General features: G+C 32.9%; 1 pseudogene; it reads right to left on the bottom strand.

The window, feature by feature from the left end:
• Positions 1-212: 212 nt before the first annotated feature.
• LOC25480959 (boron transporter 4-like) lies at positions 213-4910 on the bottom strand (annotated as a pseudogene).
• Between the last annotated feature and the right edge of the window lie 3900 nt (positions 4911-8810).

Below are 8810 nucleotides of genomic sequence, written 5' to 3'. Positions count from 1 at the left end.
CTCTAAAACTATTTCGAATAATTTAAGGACCAAATTGATCGACAAACAAAAATTTAATGACTAACAAAGTTAATCACAACCAAAATTGTAGATTAGAAAATGGAAGATCGAAATCTCGGATTTAGAAAAATAAGAAGACAAAAACTGCAATTAAGTATATACTTTTTTATCCCGTGGTTGGTCCAATCCATCAATATCAAGGACAGGTTAGATTAAAATTATTAAAAGCAAATTTTTTGTTTAGCCAACCCACAATTTAGTTCGGACTAGGCTCATTTAACACTTCTAGATCTATTAACAAAATTTTATGGAAGCATCACATAGGGAATAATATATATGTAACTAGAGTACCAACTTTTCACTACTTATATTCTAATGTTACTTACAAATTCCACTAACATCACGTAGAAAATTTATATTGCAACACTTGATCTTCATGGATGTATTCTTTAAGAGGAGGAAACTCTATTAGTTGCATTGGATTGGACAGTCACGGTTACCATGTAATATCACATTCTAGTTTGAATCAAGTTTATGAGGATAAACCTGCAAAAACTCATCATTAAAAACGATGCATCTCTTTAGAGAAAGAATAAAACTATTTAACTCAAATTCATCCAAAGAAACAACATTTGAATTATGGTTACCTGATTATTTCTTTCCTCACTAAAGCTCATATATAGTTCTGACCTTCAACTCCCCTCTGTTAGTGGTTAACTCATCTAATATTTCAGCATTACCTATTTCCTTTGATCCAACTTTAGGTGATTCAACCTCCTGTTACAAAAGTAAAGAACTCTTTAATATCCTAGGTTATTGTGTAAAACATAATTGAGATGAAATAACATATTGAAAAGGCTTCGGATTGCATGCAATCACAATCCCACACATTCATGAAGTCAACACATCGGTAGTCCTTGGATCGGGTTCGAACGGTGTAGAAAGCAAGCAGGTTTTGATTTTTTTTCACTCTAAAATATCGAGCTTGAAATCTGCAACGTGCGATCTCGATTTAATGGCTACCGATGTGTTGACTTCGTGAGCGTGAAATCGTGACTGCAGACAAAGCAAATAAAAAAAATGATAAAATTAAGCATAGCATACTTTGTAGGATATATTGAAACTTAGTCTTGGAGCACCAGGTATTTCTTCATACTCAGCTGCATCTAGTTCCATAAGATGGTTTGGACTGAACAGCTTGGGGAGTATATATTGCCTCAATGTGATCAGCAAAAAGAATGGCAAAGGGAACAACATTCCAGCAATTGGAATCCATGTCACTCCAAAACAAACCAAGAAATACACACATTGGAAGAGTGTAAACAATACTATATGTTTGAATGGTACTGACTCAACAAAGGAAGCATGATCACCTTCCAACAACCTGCAAGGATAGGTTTGGCTTTAGAACCAGAAATCAATGACAACCGACACTTCAGAATAAAGATGTGTCCGGTATCCGATGTGTGAATGTCGTGTTCGGTGTTTGTGTCTATTTCAATGCTTCATGTCTATTTTGTTAAAATGGTGAAATCAAAGTAACTTTCACTTACTTGTACCATCTACTAGGTCTTACAAAAAGAAGCAATATCCTTTCCCAAAACTGATTCCCTGGAAGACTATCAATAGCCATGTAAGCAAAGTATCCCCACAAAACTGAAGTTGGTATCATTTTTATGGCAGGCATAGCAAACACTGCTACTCCAACAAAGAGTGATTGTAAAAGGTTGCTCACTCTTTGCTCCTATACTCTTACAGGCAAATATGTATCAATGTGTTTCTCAAGATCAAATGTGCTCTTATTGTTGTCTCCTTTATCTTCACCATTTAGGACAAAATCTTTCAAATCCTCTAGTTCTTTTACCACTGAATGATTCTGCAGAACCATGTTCAGGAACAATTAGTAATTTAGTTATTAGTCGTGTCGTGTTTGATCTCCATGATAGCAGGTTCGGAGCAAGAATTTTATAGGACAGGGCAAAGATCAGAATATAATATGAACATATAATAAAAAACATAAAACAATTGCTGAATATATTTATTGGCAAAAGGATAAGAGGATCAGAAGGCGTAGGCTTACATTAGGATCATTATCCATTTCTATAAACACTGCTTGCATCATTCCATATATTTCAGAGTTGCTAGCTTTCTTCCCTATGCTTTCCTTGGCACTTTTAACCATCTTTCTCCGGATCAACTACCATTCAAAGGAAAATGAATCACCATATTCAGGCTTTGTGTATATAAACAACTTAATTAAGAGTTTACAACATAATCACTTATCATATAAATTTTATCTAAAAAAAAAGATGAAGTCAGATTATTTTCAAATACCATGTAACCTTGAGAGCTTATGAAAGTAAGCAGAAAACAGCTTATTTGTATGTCATAACTTGTTTTCATAATCTCTCTCAAACTGTCTCACAAGTGATTATACCAATATATAAGCTCAAATAAGTCAATCCAAACAAACCCTTGCTATCAAATTCAATCTTGTTACTCAATACAAAATTACAAGTATCGATACTCATTTACACACCTGTTTCTTGAGAACAGCCAGATTCTTGGTGTGCATAGGGGATTGAGGCAGAACTCCATTTGAAGGAGGCAAACCAATTAGTCCACAAAGCAAAGTCTAAAAGTTTGATTCAAAGAAAAGCATTAGTTCGGTTGGTATCATTAATGTGAGTGACAATTAAACAACTCCATACAAGATATCATATATAAAATATAAATATATACCATGAAACCTAGTAACAATATGTCATAGTGATATGCCGAAGATTTCTTGAGATTGAATTCCTTTTGTTGCGCCAGTTGGGATGCAACACTATGGTCAAAGAAGTAAAGCCCTGCTATCATTAAGGCTGGAACAAAAGCAGCAAAAATATGTTCCAGAGAAACCTTCCCCATATCCTGCAGTAGAAATTATGTCAGTAACTTCCAAAACTACGTCATGTTTGGATAAACAACTTAGTTAAAGCGCTTATGTGTAAGATATTTATCAAACAAAAGATATAATAAAGTCCAATGGTTTTCAATAAGCTATAAGTTGTTTTACTTTGATTACTGTCCAGTGATGTAATGATGCAGATTCCCAAGCCAAAGGTGCAACGAGTCTTCTTGGAACTCCAGAAGGTACTTTACGCTACTACTGTAAATGATAAAGCTGTCCACACCACTACCAAGAATGGTACTCCATAGTCTGCAATGAAACTTCTCAACCAACCTGCTCAATAAACAAACAATGTCAGATTCCTTACTCCAACCATGGTAATGATTGATCCGGGTTGTGTGCAGTCGCAACCTCATGACTGCATATAGATGGCCACATCTGGACTGTCGGATCAAAATTGGACAGTCGATACTTCAAGTTCGATATTTTTAAAAGAAATTAAAATATGGGCAGTCCAAGATGTGGCTGAATCCAAATCCACTAATGATGGCTCAAAGCCTCAAATTATCACCAAGAGTTTTCTTGACAAACCTGTTCCATATAACCATGACCTTGCTCTTCTGCTTTTCAAAGAAGTATAGAGAAGGCAAAAAGTGAATATAATTCCTAGCAATCCATTTGCATACAACCAATGAAATTGGTATTTATCCAATGTTGGATCCCCCTCTTTAGGAACTTCAAACTCACTTACCATTCCCTAAAGATTCCCCAAAAACAAACTAATATATCAGGAACTAACCTTGATAGCTTCTTGAATGAATAAGACTGTAATCAACATGCCAAAAAGCTCGCCAGCAATTCTTGTAAATCTGTTGATGATAATGGCAGCATTGAATATTGCTAAAAGAAATAGCAATAGAGCAGTCCATACACAAACCCTGAAATGTTAATAACATCCCTTAGAAAATGATTAAAACATGAAATTCAAGCCTGTTTTGATTGACTTAATTTAGTCTATCTAATTACATAAGCACTTGGGAGAGCTTATGAAAACAACTTATAGCTAATTATATGAAAATCTTTTGTTATAGAAATAGCTTATACATAAGTAGTTATGCTATAAGCACTTAATTAAGTTGGGTTATGTAGGAAATGTTATACTTACCATCCTACCCAAGCCAAAAAGAGTTCTCTTCCCAAACCTTCCTTATTTTTGGCATAATTGTACAAATATGTGTACATAAGGATAGTGGGTTCTGCCACTCCTAGTATTAGGAGAGGTTGTCCACCAAAAATGGAGTGTATGATTCCACAAATGGCTGTAGAAGCCAGTGTTTCCACAGTGCTTAAGCTTCCATCTACAAAATACAAGCAAGAAATTGTTCAATCTTAATACCAAAAGTTATGCATAGAGTGAGTGCATTAGGTCAGAGTGAAAGGACATAATGATCAAGAAAGAATGAACCAACCTGTTTCCCTACTGAGCTGCGCGCCGAAGGCAATAACAGGTAGAGCAGAAGCAAAGAAAATATACATAGTCGGTGCCAATATCCTGTCATTACATTAATATTATTATCGTTACATTACATTACATGATTATACACATAGTTCTAAATCACGGTCTGCAATTGCATTGTGGCGGCAGTGTAGAGGTTTTAAACGTCTCTACAACGGCAACTGTGGCCGTATCAACTGCATTTGCCAACGTCGCAATATTAAAATTCTCAAAGTAACTGACAATTTCAAACCATGAACACACATGCATGAATTTTTTTGGTGAAAAATACATACATACATATATACATACATACAAACATGAATAAATTTATATATAAAAGAAGCTTACCCGGTTCCAGAAGTGAGACCAGAAATCCAATCATCTTTATAGTGTACTGCTCTTCCCCTAAAATCATCTACAATACCCTTGAAAGGTGTTTTAAAGCTCTTCATATCTGCATTCATACATACATAAATAGAGAGTCATCACAAAAAGTGTAAGGTTTTACACGTTCAAGAAAAAATCAAACAAGAAACATAAATACTACGTACAAAACCAATAACAATTTAACATGCAATGCAATTTTTTTTTTTGAAAAGTAGGTAGCAAAGTGCTAACCTACCAAAAATATATATAAATAGGAGTGTGAACCAGTAAATATAAGTTGTTTTTTTTTTTTGAAAACTCGGTATCCGATCAAGAATCGACTAATTCGAGGGGACCAATCCCACCGTCCACTTGCGGGGGCCCCATTTAAAGCCAGAGCAAGCTCTGTATGGACTTAGCCCACCGAAATTGGCTCCAGAGGGAATCGAACCTGAGACCTCTGGAGGAGCAAACTCCAAGATCCCAAGCCAACCACTAGGCCAACCCCAAATGAATAACTATACTGTTAGGACAGGAAAATAATGAATTATATATTTTGTATTTATTTTAGAACAAGAAAATTTTAGTAAATATTATTACTTCACCAAATCATTAGATAAAAAAAAATGTTTTTTATTTACAAAGACTAAATCTTAAGTCACTTCTCGTCCAACGAAAAAAATATTATTGATACGTGTCAAAATATATATATATATATATATATATATATATATATATATATATATATATATATATATATATGAAACATACAACAAATAGGACCTCTTTTTTTTTTCTTCTTTCTAAATAAGGTTGCTCGCTCTACTTTTATCACGACACTAACCCCTTGACAACTATACACACAACAAGTAGGACATAATCAGACTAATATTACTGTAAATTTTTAACAGCTTCAAAAACTTTTGAAATTATACAAAAAAAAAAAATAAGTGTATCTTTTGTGGACCTCTACGATGATTGTCCACTTTAAGAGTGTGTTTGGTTTGGAAGAGAAATTGTGAAGAGAGAAATAGGTGAGAGTGAGTGATAGAAAAGAGAAATATGTGAGAAATAGATTAGATTTGATGTATTGTTTGATAAAAGAGAAATATTAGAGAAATAGGATAGAGAGAAATTGGTTGATTTTATGAATTGACAAAAAGCCTATATATAAAAATCAAACTTAAAATATATCGTAGAAAATCAAATTTACGTTACTATGTATTTTATTTTAAATTATTTTTTCATTTGCTACTTTTTTTATTATTCTTATTACTATTATCTTTGTTGTCATTTTAATATTATTTTTATTGAGAAGGTAACCAACTTTTGTTTAATCTTGCAATCCAGCATGTTCAACTCACTAGCACGTACTACATAGTAGTGTGGTGAGGTTGCCTTTATTACTCCCTCCGTCCCTAAATAAGTGACCTAGTTGACTCTGACACACATACTAATGCATATGTTTTATCTTTGATATCTTCAATTCTCTACTAAAAAAAATTATAAAAATTTAATATTTTAAAAATACTCATCGAGACGAATCCAACAACATCTTACATGATATTATTTATCTTTGTGAATTAGTAGAAAAGTATGGTCAAAGTATGTCAAGTCAATAATGTATATTGTCAACTGGGTCATTTATTAAGGGACGGTCATGTAAATCTTCAATTAGTTTGATGTTTCTACCCGAGTACTTGACCTTGTTTCACACTCTGCTCAAGAATCCTACATCGGATAGGTGATGGTCTAACAATATGTTTGTAAGTGGGGGCAATCATCACCTCACAAGCCGGTCATGTAATAATGAGTTAGGCCCCAAATTTCAACATGGTATCAAGAGTCTCTCCAAGATCCATTGGACCACCTGCTATCAGGTTTCCGCCTATTGGGTCACCCACTATTTATGTCCATGAACCAAGCCCAATAGTGTTGGTCGTGATGGGGTGTGTTAAGAGTCATACATCGAATAGGTGATAGCCTGACAATGTGTTTGTAAGTGAGTGCAATCCTCACCTCACAAACTGGTTTTGTAAGGATGAGTTAGGTCCCAAATTTCAACAACCAACTCTAACTTGAATTTAAGTTCGAAGTTTCATAATTAGACATATCAATATCAGTAGTTTGAGGCTTCTACTTGACTTTGTATAACACTTTGCTCACATCAGCTGTAACTTAAAGTTTCATAATTAGACACATCATTTAAAAAGTATGTCCGAACTTGCATTGCATGAAAATGAGTCTTTCCTAATTTTTTTATTAGAAAAGAAATAATGAAGATGGAAAATGAAAAAGAGATCCATATCAAATATCTTATCCTAGGCAACCCATGTGACTGCAAAAGTTATTTTAGTCTCAATGTCCCTTTTTCTAGCCTACATATGGTGGCTGTTCTTTATTTCTTCATTTTTCCATTAGTTTCTTTGTTTTGTGGTCGGCAATAATAATTATGTTTAATAGAATGATAAAATTGGGTATCTAACAAAATCAAGCTGACTTAGTGGCAGGTTAGAGAATAATTGCCTTTTGTACTATTAACATGACAAAATTAGGCAACAGTTAACATGGTTGCATGTGATTTTATTTACTAGTTTAGAACATCCTATGACCATGAATTTTCTTTTTAAAAAACTAATAATTTAATTCATATCATTAATCAAAAGGAGAAGCAATAATAATTATGTTTAGGATGTTAAAATTGGGTATCAAGAAAATCAAGCTGACTTAGTAGCGTTAGAGAATAATTGTGTTTTTGAACAAATAACATGGCAAAATTAGGACACAATTAACATGATTGCATTATTTATTTGATTTTTTCTAAATTACCTTTTTGAGATAAAAATGGTTGTATTATTTTTAAAAAATAAAAATATCATGGCAAAATTAGGACACAATTAACATGGTTGCATTATTTATTTGACTTTTTCTAAATTACCTTTTTGAGATAAAAATGGTTGTATTATTTTAAAAAAATAAAAATATCATGGTTGCATGTGATTTTATTTAGTTTTGAACATCCCGTCGCCATGGCCTTTTTTTTTCTTCGGCCAATGGGCAATATTAATAGTTAAAAAGGAGTTTAAACTCAACGATGCATTGACCGATAGCCTAAGAAATAGCTATCCTCCCAAATATATGAGCAATTATATTCGTTTGTCGTCTAATAAATTTTACTTCAAAGTTTTTTTTTTTTTTTTAAGGAAATATTACCTCAAAGTTAGAATGTAGAGATAAACTAGCTATTAATAAGGTAAAAGTTATTGAACTAAACTCCCAAACACCAGATGAGCGAAAATAAATAAATTCTATTTAAATTTGAGAATCGTTCTCAAACACCACTCGCTCTCATCTAACCATCTTGTTCTTGTTTTTTTTTTTTTAGGGATAACCATCTTGTTCTTGTTGATAAGCATCTGAATTGCTTCAAATAACACATTTGTTTCCCCTTCAATTGTCGACAATCGACATCTTTTTGAACTTTGTTCTGGCTAGAATAAATTCCCCTCCCCTGTTTTAAACACAACAACCCAAGGAAACAATACCCGCTTCAAGATGAAAACTCATATCCACATTATATTTAAGATACGATAAATGCTAAAATACTCTCTTTTCAACACTCACTTAAACACTTTTTTTAATTGGAAGAAACATATGTGTTCCACCATTTTAAGTGAATTATATTTTTAAAGTGTAGGATTCACATTAATTTCACTCAATAAAATTGAGTGTGTTTAAATGAATGCTGAAAAAAGTTCATTAGTAATACTCCTCTTAAGACATCCTTAAGACACCCTTGTTTTTCCACCATACCTTATTGAAAGCTTAAAAGTTACAAAAACTTACCCCACCTTTTGATTAAGGACATGTCAACCTTTCCCATGCCATCAACCTAATCTCTCTATTATTAGAACCTTTATCCCACAAAAGACATTTAACATTTTTTTCAATGTCACAAATTGATGGCTATAACGACTATCAAAACATTTTGAGTTATCATATCTATGTAGACTTGATAATATTTAAACTGTTCAATAATATTTTAGTGAT

This window comes from Medicago truncatula, chromosome 2, assembly GCF_003473485.1.
Source record: "Medicago truncatula cultivar Jemalong A17 chromosome 2, MtrunA17r5.0-ANR, whole genome shotgun sequence".
Classification (NCBI taxonomy): Eukaryota; Viridiplantae; Streptophyta; class Magnoliopsida; order Fabales; family Fabaceae; genus Medicago; species Medicago truncatula.
This window is presented reverse-complemented; position numbering and strand designations above follow the sequence as displayed.